Here is a 12,462-nt window from a genome sequence, read left to right on the forward strand (position 1 = left end):
CACCCTGACTATACTATGTACTTCTCCTTCATGGCACTTAGCACACCTCTAATTTATTAATTGTTTATTTCTTTAATGTTTGTCTTCCCCACTAGACTAGAAGCTGCATGAGGGTAGAAGCCTTGTCAATCTTAATCACCATCATATCCCATTGCCTGGCACATAGAGGTACTGACCAAATATTTGTTAAATGACCAAATAAATAAGTGAAATACTGAATGAATCTGATTTCCCAGGAAGGTTTTTCTATATGGAAAGAATGCTCTGAGCAGAGAGAGGACTTGTGTTTCTGGAATTCTTGGAGACCTTGTTCCCATGGCGGTACTCTCTTATAAGATAGAAAGTGAAGTGAACAGGAAATGAGCTATGGGACTTTGTATAGATGGGAAAGCAATCTTGGAAGGGGTTATGGAAGAGAGATCACCTGGCTTGAGTCTTGAATCAAAGATGGAGTTTACCATGTGGAGCTGAGAAGCAGAGGGAAAAATGTTATTCTAGGCAGAGATGGATGCGTTTGGAGTCCATTCAGGGCAGTAATGGAAAATAACAGGAGGAAGGCAGGCTGGAATCCCAGTGGGACAGGCAGGATAAAGAGTTTGGACTTAATCATCTGTTGGCAGGCTTTGCTGTAGAGAGAATTCCCGCATTAATGGAGGGTCACTTCCTTCTGTAGTCTTTCAAAATGCATAAACAATGACAAGGACTGGATGATAGCAGAAGTCCAGTTGTCTGTCTCCCAAAAGGCCCTCACAGTGGCACTTTACTTCAGTAATCTGCCATGGGCCAGAAAGTTTCCCATCAGGCTTAGAAATCTAATTTTTCGGCTCTCAGGGGTAGATCCAAGTTCACAAGGCTCATGTGTATAACCAGGATGTTAATTTAGTAATTTATGTGGAAACTAGAATCGTTGAAGGTATCAAATACTCAAGTCCTATGGCCAGAGAATTCTAGCCTGTAAGCAAGCCACATGAGAAGTTAAAATCGGCTGTCAGTTTGTTTACTTATGATAATGAATGTAACTGCTGAAGGATGCCCAAGTTCTTTGGCTGGTATATTCGTTTCCTGTAGGTGGATGTACATGGGAAGCCAAACTATAATCAGGTTGCTTGATAAGTTTGGAGTTAGGACAAGGGAATATCATTGATAGAATGCTTAGGGGCATCTGGCCTAGACCTCTATAATAGGAAGATACTTGTCACCAGAATTATCCTGGTCATCTTCTTAGCCAGAGCACCCAATGGCCTGGTGGATATTAGATGGGCAATGCAAAGGTTCACTTGTCCAACCTCCTTTTTTCTGTGTTCTCCCTTTTGACAGATGCCTTCCTTCCTTCTTTAGCTGTATTAATATTTTCAGTGAGATTTCGTAGAGTTTTCCCAGTTTGAGAACCATTCTGTTTCTTTTAGGTGATTTAGCAAATCTCTGCTTTAATCCATTATGTGTTGATGTCCTAGGTTTAACTCTCAAGGGACAATCTAATTTCTAGTTTTTCAAGGATCACTCCCTGTTGCCCCTAGTACTGACAACATTTTCCAGCCCTGAGATTCTAGGACACCTCAAGCCCCAGATGGCTTAGAGCAATGTTATTTAACATTGTCAGGATTTCACAAACTAAATAAAATCTCAGTGATAATAACCACTTCCATTCCATTCATGAGCTTCTTTGTAATTAAAACACATTGTACACGTCTGTTATTTTATTCCACCTAAAAACTCTGGAGGTAAAGAGGGCAGGGATTGGAGCTGGTGATAGCCACGCATAACAAGAAGCAGAAGCAGAGCTCAGACCCTAGGCTACTTTCTAGTATACCCTGTTGCTTTACTATGAAAGAGGTGTGAGGATTCTTTTAAATATTTCCTACACTGAAAAGAAAAGTCAAACAACACTATTGTTGAATTTGTCCACTTGAAGTTAAAGCATAGAAGTCAGGTATTGAGGCTTAGAGTGAAAGCCGTGTTTAACAATTCTAGTTTCAGAACTAGGGTTTGATTAGCAGTAGGTGTGCCCAATCCTATTCCCCACTTCAAGGAGGCTGAACCTCTGGATTAGACAGACCTCTGAAAGCAGAGCTGGCAGGAGCAGTAGGAACAGAGACCAAATCATAAACCAGAAGGCCCATCAGTAAGCCCAGAATTGGAGAAGAGGGGACCCAGTGTCTTTAAGGGATATTGCCACCAAGCCGTAGGAAAAAGTGAGCTGAATGGCTCCTCTCAGATTCAGGACTCTTTCTAGAATCAAAATACCCTTTCCGGTGAACACTGCTTGCTGTGTATGGATACATTCTTACTCTTTGCTTTCTTTCCCCAGACTTCATGCAAACCACCTCTCTTTATGGTAATGACCATTATTGAGCACCCACTCTGTGCCAGGCTTGGGGCTAGACACTTTAATTCATTATTTTGCTCATGACAAGCTTGAAAATAATATTGTTACCTCCATCCCACACCCAAGAAACTGTAACCCTTAGAGGTTAAGTAAATTGCCAAGGTCACTCTCTAGTATATGATGGAAATGGAGTTCTAAACCAGGTCAAGCTTTTTCACTGTGCCTTGCTGGCTCTCAATACATTCATGTCTCAGAAGGGGATGTTACAATTCGGGCCACTGGCATGGTGGCCTCTCTGTTATTCTCCTGTCCTGCTGATCAGGGTGATGAGAACAAGAGACCCTCTGACCTCAGAAAGGCAGCAGAGTGTTGTTTGTGTTCAGTATGTACAAGAGCCAGACCACATAGGTTCAGATTCAGGCCCTACCACATGCCAGCTCTGTGACCTAGGGCAAGTCTTATCCTCTCTGTGCCTGTTTCCTCACATGTAAAATGCAGATAATAGTACTTACTTCATAGAGTTGTTGTAAGGATTAAATATGCTAATGTAAGTACAGTGCTTAGAAAAGCATCGGCACATAGTAAGTGCTCAGTAAAATTAGATAATAAGATAATATTATTATCTCTTGATTAAATTGAGGTCTCCTGACCTCTTGATTTAATTTGGAAGACATTGCAGCCTCGTTAACTCCTTAATTCTAAGCTATCCCTTGAGGTGGGTTACTTTCCAAATGGGTCATCTTAATCATTTTAATGGGTCATCATAACCATTTTAACAGATCCTGATGTATATATCAGACTTTGGAATACTGGGGTTATACCATGGGTGGTCCCTACAATTTCCCCTTAACCTAGAAATCCCTGCTTAAGGTGACGGGGAGTTTACTGTAGAGTTGCCCTACTGTGAGTCCCAGCAGCCCTCTGGTCTTTAGAAGTCCCCACAACAGCCCATTGTTTGTAGGCTATGAAGCTCAGCGGGCTCCCTAAGTCTTCTCAGCCAGTGACACAGATGTCTGAGCTGGCAGGAAAGGATAGGGCAGCCCCAGCTGTCTGCGCATCCAGACAACTGCAGACCAGTTAAAATAATGCGTGAGCTAATTAAGGACTGTGATGTACTCCACTGTTTCCAGGTGCCCCATAAATGTCACATAATGACAGCCTTGGGCAAGGTCATTCTTTAACTTAGAATTGGATGACTTAGGTGACAGGATTAAAAGAAACAGGACAAGACACCTGTATGACATAAATTCGTACTTTCAAATTGAACTTTATTTAATAGAGTTCAATTCCACAAATACCTATGAAACCTGCTCAGGGCAGGGAACAATGTTGGGTATTATAGGGGACACAGAAACTGGGGACACTCAGGCCTTGCCTCGAGGATGGCAGTTCTCCATCTCCACTGCCGCTTCTCACCAGCACCTACAGTCTCTCTCACCTGGACCACTCGAATCACCTCTCCACTGGTGTTCCTGTGTCTTATCTTTCCTCAGCCACAATCCATGCAGAATAAAACTTTGGTTACATTAACTCTTCAACACAAAATAGTTTACTGCTGCCTAAATATTACAGGTAAATGGCTTACAAACATTTAAAACCCCTGCAGATTGGTCAAAATTAACTTTTCCAACTACATTCCTCTCCCCTACCATGTACCTTACCTGCCAGCCTTATTGGCCTACAATTCCCTCAAACACAGTATTCATTCTTTCCCCATCTTCCTGCCTTCCTTGAGTCTGTCACGAAGATGGTATGCCATCCCTGTTTATCTTCGACTGGAGAAATCTTGTTCACCTTTCAAAGCTCATCTCAAATGCCACTTCTTCCCTAATGTCCTCCTCTAATGGGATGTCATTTATCCCCACGTTATCTTCCATTGCACTTAGTTTATCCTTCTTTTGTGTCATATAGTTTTCATCCTGCAAGGAATTGGTCTTTGGATTGACCTTGTCATCTTTCTCTCCCACAACCTAGCCTAGCACAGTGCTCATGTGGAGTGAATTAAACTGAGTGGAATGGAGGAGATAAACCCAGCCCACGGTGACTAATGCAAGCCAAAATGCCGCAGGGTTCAATGACAGAGCTACAAAGTGGAATAGAATTCTGGTTGGAGAGGGGGTGAAATTTATTCCAAATGGAAAGACTGAGAAAGGTTTCATTTTTCATGTAAACCTTTCCTGACTTCTCCTCCTCTGTGACATGTATTCCTCTTGTACCTGCCCCACCCTCCTTTGTGGTATTCACAGTTCAATATTACGATCACATGTTTGTCTGATTTATCTACTAGATTAGGCTCTTATAAGATCCTTGAGGACAGGATCAAGCCTTACATCCATATTATATGCTTGGCACCTAGCTGGTGGTCAACAAATATTTGTGGGAGGCGGAAAGAGACAGTTGGGGGAGGGAAGGGGGGGGTTGCTTATGTAGAGATGGCGGAGGGTAAAGGATGCAGCGGAATTGAATCCAAAGAGGTACAGTCACATTTGGGGACCCCACCATATTGTCCTGGTGGATTAGCTTGATACAGCGAAGGTGCACACTAGCTACGTAGTGCTTTTTGTAGGTACTAATTGACACTGAGTAAACGGGGTGGGAGGGGGAAGCCTATACTCTCAGATCCGTTTACTCCCCTCCTCCCCCTGCATTCTGGAATGGTGCTGTGATACATTCCTCAATAGAAGATAATTAGGAGGTGGCTGGCAGCTGCACTCCACTTCTGCCGTAACAGAGGGTCATTGTGATTGCTGGAGGTTTCGCTAACAGAAAGATTAGTCAAATGGCCACTTAAGTAAAGGTAGCTGTTTTATAAAAAATAAAATAAAAGACTTCCAGACGAGGCTAAAAGTTCTTTTTTCTCTTGCCTCTACACAAATTTTTTTTTTCTTCAGGCAGAATTAGGAGCGAGACACTCACTTTTATCTGCCTCCAACTTGGAGCATCATTGCGTAGTGGAAGGAGCAGTAGCTTTGGCTTTACTGACACCCAAACACAGCTAGCAGTTTTGCCATTTGCAAAACACACAATTCAATGCCTTAATCGCTGAGCCTCATTTCCCTCATACTCTATATATTTAAGGGAAGAAATGTATCTTCTTCATGGTACTGTTGTGAGAATTAAATAACATGTGCTATAAATAGCTTAGTACAGTGTCCAGCATAGAGAAAGCCCTAAGTAAATGCTAGCTATCGATCATGATTGTTTTAAAAAAGCAATATGGGCTAAGGATTCAACAGCTTAGCAAAATAGAGAGCTGTTATATGATATTTCAGAAACCCTGTTTAGATGTTCCAGCTGTCTGGTGGAGCAATCTTAGAACACTCGGTATGCCTTTTGACTCTTGTTTTAATTTTATACCTTCCATATGCCTGAATTTGTATGCTACAAAAATTGTGGTATAGTTATGTTCTTTTTTAGTAATCATGAAATTCTCTACTGACCTCGTTTATTCTCAGTTTGTTTCCTACTATCCTAGATTCTGTGTACTTCAAAGACATGATAAAGCATCTTCTTTATTAGAACACCTTAAAGGCTGTGTTTGGAATAGCTCTTTGAATGACCCAATTCCAAATAGACAGCAGTCAATGCTTTGAATACAAATTCTTGGGCGGGAGGAAGAGAGAAAACAATTGATTCATCATTATAATATTTGAGAATGGGAAGGGACCTTAGTGGTGAAGAATAGAGTAAGTGAGGAAGAAGACGGAGGTAGGGGACAGGAAAAGCCTACACTAGGGTAGGCTTTCAATAATTGTTTGCAGACTAAATGAGTGAATTGTAACAAGGTGTTAGACTGGAACTTTCTACAGAGAATTCAGGACACAATAGCTATCAGATACCAAGGTTATGCAGCAGACCACCCAGGAGAACTTACAAAAAGTGTTTAGCAGAAAAGTGATTGTATGACTTGTACTCTTGCCCACATCAAGAGCCAACAGATGTGATTGTTAGAGACTTTTGAAGAGGATTTCTTTGGAGGGAGTGATGGACGTGCTAAGTGCCACCCCCCAGCCCCAAAAGGAAGGGATGTGTGGGTGCCCACCTCACCACACCTCGACCAGAGCTTGAGCTGTGTCCTCTGCAGTTGGGGGCCCAGAGGACTGAGTCTGACTCCTGCCTCAGAAATTTACGGTCAGAGAACAGGGGTAGCTGATGCTCTGGCAGCAGAGCAAAGGAGAGTTGCTGTTGCTTTGTGATTGATCATACTCCCAGAATTTGTTCAGGCAAAGAGTGCTCCAAGGAGCAAGTATAGCGCCCTTCAGGAGAGAGCCAGCATGTGAGGCACCTTAGATCTGGTTAATAGGGAGTGAATAGGAGTCCATGGGTGGTGCAAATGGTTAACTTGCTCTGCTGCTAACTGAAAGGTTGGAGGTTCGAGTTCACGCAGAGGTGCCTTGAAAGAAAAGCCTGTGATCTACTTCCAAAAAATCAGCTATTGAAAACTCTATGGAGCATAGTTTTACTTTCACACATGTGAAATCTCCATGAGTTAGAGTCAACTTGAGGGCAACTGGTTTTCAAATAGGCCCCAGTAAGGGAGAAGATGAATATGGGCTACAGGGATTTCTAGGGCATGGGAAAGAGGAAACCTCCAACCTGAATAGAATGTTTTTGCCCACTTTAAGGGATCCTCAAGTGAGACATCACCAGGGTTTGGGGTGGGGAATCTCTGCAGAACTCCCAAGACTATTACACAAGAGATAGATATAGACAACTGCTTGGCCTAGAGAGTGTGACACCATCTTACTAGGGTCACAGTGAAGCAAGCACTTTCTGCCCACCTCTCTCCTCCATCTCACCCCTTATCCAGAGGGTCAGAAACCCCATTTAGCAAGATGGAAGTATAAGGAAGGGAAGAGGAGAAAATGCACACCCTGGTTTCCCACATGCTGAATGAGGTTGGCAGTTACTGTTACCACATGGATGCCGATAGTTTGTTTTACTGAATTGAAACTGTGCTTGTAATTGTGGCTTAAACTGAAGGTAGGACTTTTGGTTACTTAGGAGTGATGAGCAAAATCCAGGAACATGCTCAAATTTGTATCTAGCAGCAGAGAAAGCCCCATTCCACCCTGGATAAATTTAAAGGGTCAGTGGGAGTAAAAATAGTGTTTTCATTATATTCCATGAGTTTGGGTTGTTCAGTTTGTTAGCTACAGAATGAGCCAATGAACAGATGGATAAAGGAATGAATGAAAGAATGAGTCTTGTTTGTATTAGGATGCACTCTGATTCAAATTTAGGGCTTTTAAAAATTGAATTCTTGTAACATTTTATTACCCTTGCAAAATACGTAGTTCTAAGTGCAGATTATTCTGAAGCTCCCAGCTATGCTAAATTAACAGCTGTCTGTTTCCTGCTGCTCCCAAAGCTATAGCAAGTTAGGGTTGTTGTCAAGGTCTACTCTTTACTTGCTAGGCCCCTAACATTGTTTTACTCTCTTAATGCATGCATGACCTGATCAAAGCTTTGGCCAGCTGTTTGGTTGAGAAGATGCTGATGTTGCATTCCCACCGAGGTGCAAATGAGTTACAGAGTTCTATATGTGCTTATTTCCAGGCACATTTTTGCTTTAACAGTGAAAGTGCCTGAGTTCAAGGAAGCAATGACTTCATGGTGGATTTTGGCCATCTGCAGCAGGCAATGGAGATTTTTTTAGGTGGGGGCTGCCCAGCCCTGGGAACCATACTCAGTAAGCCCCTGTGCCTGGGCACGTGGGTAGCTGCTCAGGTTAATTCACCTCCATGCAGGATCTGCCACAGCATTCACCTGAAAAGGTGAGTGCAAAAACACTTTGTAAACTATAACATAGCATGCAAATGTGAGCCGGTATGTTTTCATTGTTCTTTAATAGCTGTAGCTGATAACAACAGATTTGTAAACTTCTTAAAAGGTTAGTTACCCACATGATGCTTTCACTGTTATCAAATTATGTCCTGGTAACTGGAATTTTTTTGAGTGTCCCAAAGGGTCAGAAGCAACCCTCACAAATCAGACACGCATAGTTCTAAAAACCAAAGGTCCAGTTCCTCATCTGCACTTCTTTCTCCCTGTCTACTTCTACCTGTCCAAAAGCAATCCTGCTTCAAATCCTATCAGTCCCATCTTGAAACTGAGGCAGAAACTCCTGCCTGGACTGAGTTTTTCTGAGTGTTAGAAATGATAAGAAACAGCTGTCCTCGGACTAATGCCATCATCCTTGTTAAGATTCAGTCATTCAGCTGTGGCAGCAATTGTATGTTAGATGAATGTCTTTCTAAATTCAATCACCCCAAAATAAATACATTGCAGCAGCCTCATTAAACAAAATTGGATGCATGGAGAGGATGGAGCTGACTGATAGGAAATGAGAAAGAAGTAGGATATTTCAAAGCTGCATGCATCCAATCACCCCTCAGAAACCTCTTCTAGGCTCTTGCTCAGCTTTAGTACATCCTCTCTCTTTCTCTTTTAAAGATGTTTGTGTGTATGGTGCCACTTGCCCAAAAGAGAGATCTTTTTTATTTTTGAAATGACATACAATAAAATAATATGTATTTTTATTAAGGGACAGTCATACAAAATAGGCAAATGTACAAATTCGTTTACCTACAGCATCTCATGAACGGCACTTAGCATACATTACCCAGCTTGTTCAATAGATCATTCAGATATTTTAAAGTCTAACCACATGATAGAGATTGTGTTAGATGCTGAGGGGATTGTCAAATTGAATTAATTCACGCATTAATTCATCCAGTACTTGCTGAGACCTACTCTGTCTATACTATGCCCTGTGCTCATTGTTAGATACCATCATGAACCAGACAGCTCCTGCTGACAAGGTGCTTAGAGTCAGGTGTGGGGCAGGAGGGGCACAGGTAATTGTACTGACAGGTTCAAAGTGCTAAGTGCCATAAGAAAGAGATACCAGTAGATCCAAGAGAGTTTGGAAGAGAACAGCGGCTATTTATCTCTGTAGGAAGACTGGAAATCTTCAGGCAGGAAGAGGTAGTGTTTGGGCCGAACCTTGAAGTCTGTGAAGACTTTTGAAACAAAGGCCTTTCTAGACTAAGCAAACAGTGTAAACAAAAATGCAGACCATACATTTTGGTGACGGGTTAGGGAACAGAAGAGTACAGAAGCTCATAAGGGAGTCATAGATAAATCTGGGCACATAGGTGAGAATGCTACATGCTGGGTAAGGAGTTAGAACTTTATTCTGTAGGCACTTGGGAGCCATTGCAGGAGTGATGTGATCAGAATTGTATGCCAGGACATTTAATCCACTAGCAGACTATGGATAGAATTGATTGGAGGTAGGAGGCTCTAGAGATGGGAAGTCCACTTAGGAGAGCATCACTAAAGTTCAGGCCAGGGATAAACAAGGGTCCGAGGTAGGACTGTGGCAAATAAGCACTGGAGAAACAGACATTAATTATTAAAAGGGGAAAATCAATGAATTTGGCACTGTGGATGTTTTAGGCTCACTGTGTTCCTCTGGCATTAGCTCTATTTTTACAGGTTGGGGTTGTGTGGGAGAGAGGCGTGTCTGGGTCAGGATCCTAGCGGGAAACAGAATCTAACCCTAACTGAGGTGGTTTAAGAAGCTCTGATGAAAGGATTATTTGCAGAGGTGTGGGCAAGGTTAAGGGAACCAACAAAGGGCAAAGTGGCACCTAGAGATTAGCAAGGGTGCAAAGCTGTTAACATTCCTAAGGGGCAAGTGGGAGGAAATAGTATTACCATTTTCCAGTGAGAGCTGGAATCATGGAAGAGGAGCCGCCCAGCAGGTGGGACAAAGAAGGGAGCAGGAAAGAAATATCGCTGCCTCACTCTGTTATCATACTTTGAACTGCTAGTTCCTTTCATTGCCTGCTCAATTGACACAATGACTAGATAATGCAGTTATTGGGGCAGGCCTCTCAAAACACAGAGCAAGGAGAAATGGGCAGAAATATATATGGAGGAGAGAGGTTACAGGGGAACAAATGGAGAATAGTCAACATAGAGCGCTAAATTGTGGCGTATTTTAGGCAATGTTTAATGTCTTGGAGCTTCTTAAGTCCTAGAGGTTTCAAATTTGATTCAAACGTGATAGTTATCACATACTTGGTAATAAAGCTAGTGATATAATCTAAGTAATGAAGGGTGAGGACCAGGCTTGGGCATATAATTTAACTGTTGAATCTCAGTTTATCCGTACAACAACAATATTAATTCCTGCTTTGTCTTCTTTGGAAGCTATTATGAAAATAAAATGAGATAAACAATGTAAAATTGTTTTTAAAATTAATCTTGGGTATGAATCACTAGAAAGACATGAGGGATTTTTATTGTCATCTGGGATCATTCTTTTTTTTTGTTTTGGTTCTCTCCACCCTACCAGCAGTGTCTGGCCTAGAGGACTGCTCAATCAATGTTTGTGGAATTGAATTAATTTGAATTGGATTCTGAACACACCTTTCTCCCATGGCTCATGCACAGTCTCTTTCAATCAGTTTTGCTCCTGTGGGACTTTTCCCCTTCCTCAATATACTTCACTCCTCTAATAACACATCAGAAAAAAATCAAGACCACTCAGGATTAAAATAGTTGGGAGATATTAAACTTCACTCCATCCAGGGACAATTCCTTCATATATGTTGTCCAAGTATCCCAAGTCTGAACAGGAGATTCCTTACCTGACCTTAGTCGTTTCATTTCACAGCTCACAACAGCTACATAAACTGTGATTTGGACAAGGTAACAGTTTGAAGGATGAAAAGCCATTCAAAGTTGCATGAAATCTCTAAATCCCATGTGTGAAAAGACTCAGTTCTTGATCTGTAATTGCTTTTCTTAGTCTGATTCTCAATGACAGGCCCTAAATGAGATATTAGTCTGGTTCCATCTCTAATACTTAGGATTTTACATTCAATTCTCTGATTTTCCTGAAATGGGGTAGATAAAATAAATGCAGACAGAGAGCTCCCTGCTGAGAGGTCATTTGAGGAAAGTCCAGTAGTTTGCTTGCTTGAACAAGCATAATGAGACTACTGTACTCTCAGGAGTGCTCCCCATTTGCTGGTCCCAGACCAGTACAAATCAGTGAAGGCGACCAAGGGCCTATCTCTCCTGAACCCTGGACTGTTCCTAAATGCTTAAGGGGTCTTTTGGCCACGGTCCTGTCCCAGGAGCCTGTTGATATAATTGTTTTCAACGCTGACGGTGAAGGACCTGGAGAAAGTGTATAAGAAGCTGAAGAAACTGTAGATGTAGAGCATGGAGAAGAGATAACTGGGGTAGGGGGGCATGAGTATAGTCTTCAACTAGGTGAGGGGCCATCAGATCTTCACCATTCAACCATCTCAAGGAGTAGGAGAGGACAGTCTCTTCCAAAGAGCAGCACCGCTGGTCAGCAGATCAACAGTGTAAACATTACCTGGGAACTTGTTAGAAATGCAGATTATGGGCCTTACCTCAGACCTACTGAATCAGAATCTCCAGGGGAACGGGTCCCTGAAATCTGTGTTTTACAAAGTACCTAGGGAATTTGAGAAGCACTGGTTTACAGCACAGATATTGCTTTGCTGAAGAGTTTGAAAAATTTGAAAGTTAAATTATATGCAGAGAGGTCATTATAAGTTTGACTTAATTTCCTTCAGCAATTCATGTGTGATTGGACTTTTCTATTGTCACTGCCAATTCCACCTTTCAGGCCACCTTTAGATGGGTTATTTTTTGCTAATTCAATTTTTCTTACATTTACCTTTTCATGCCAGAGTTGTTAATTTCAACTCCCGTGGTCCTGAAGAAGCAAAGTCCTTCCAATCTATTCTTTCAACATTACTCCATACTGCAGTTTTCAAAGTACCGCAATTTCCAGCTTCATCCCTTTTCTTCAACCTCAAAGTGTCAGAATTTCCTTCTTCTGGTCCTTTTCCTTCCTGGCTCAAGGGGCCAGGTCAAATCCCCAAGAGACCTCTTTGCTCCCTCCTTTAAAAATTTTTCGTTTGTTCTCTACCTTCTTAAATTTCTGAAATAATAGCTCTCCTGACAAAATTTTATTTCTTACTCTTTGTATCTCTGACATTTTCCCATGTCACTATCTATGAGAGTCTTAAGATTTAGGGTTCTCTCATCTCATCTCCAGTCATTGTTAGATTTTTGTTTCA

At 41.9% G+C, this 12,462-nt stretch overlaps 1 protein-coding gene across 6 annotated transcripts in view; it reads left to right on the plus strand.

Annotated features, from left to right (window-relative positions):
• The window catches only part of FRMPD1 (FERM and PDZ domain containing 1), a 173,148-nt gene that overhangs the window by 9,621 nt on the left and 151,065 nt on the right, over window positions 1-12,462 (plus strand). The window contains exon 2 of one of the 6 annotated variants that reach the window (XM_049895797.1): window positions 7,886-8,103. The exons of the other annotated variants lie outside the window; for them this stretch is intronic. The gene's annotated coding sequence lies outside the window, so the exon portion shown is untranslated. The remainder of the gene's footprint in view (window positions 1-7,885; window positions 8,104-12,462) is intronic. 6 annotated transcript variants of the gene reach the window in all.

Source organism: Elephas maximus, chromosome 9 (assembly GCF_024166365.1).
Source record: "Elephas maximus indicus isolate mEleMax1 chromosome 9, mEleMax1 primary haplotype, whole genome shotgun sequence".
Classification (NCBI taxonomy): Eukaryota; Metazoa; Chordata; class Mammalia; order Proboscidea; family Elephantidae; genus Elephas; species Elephas maximus.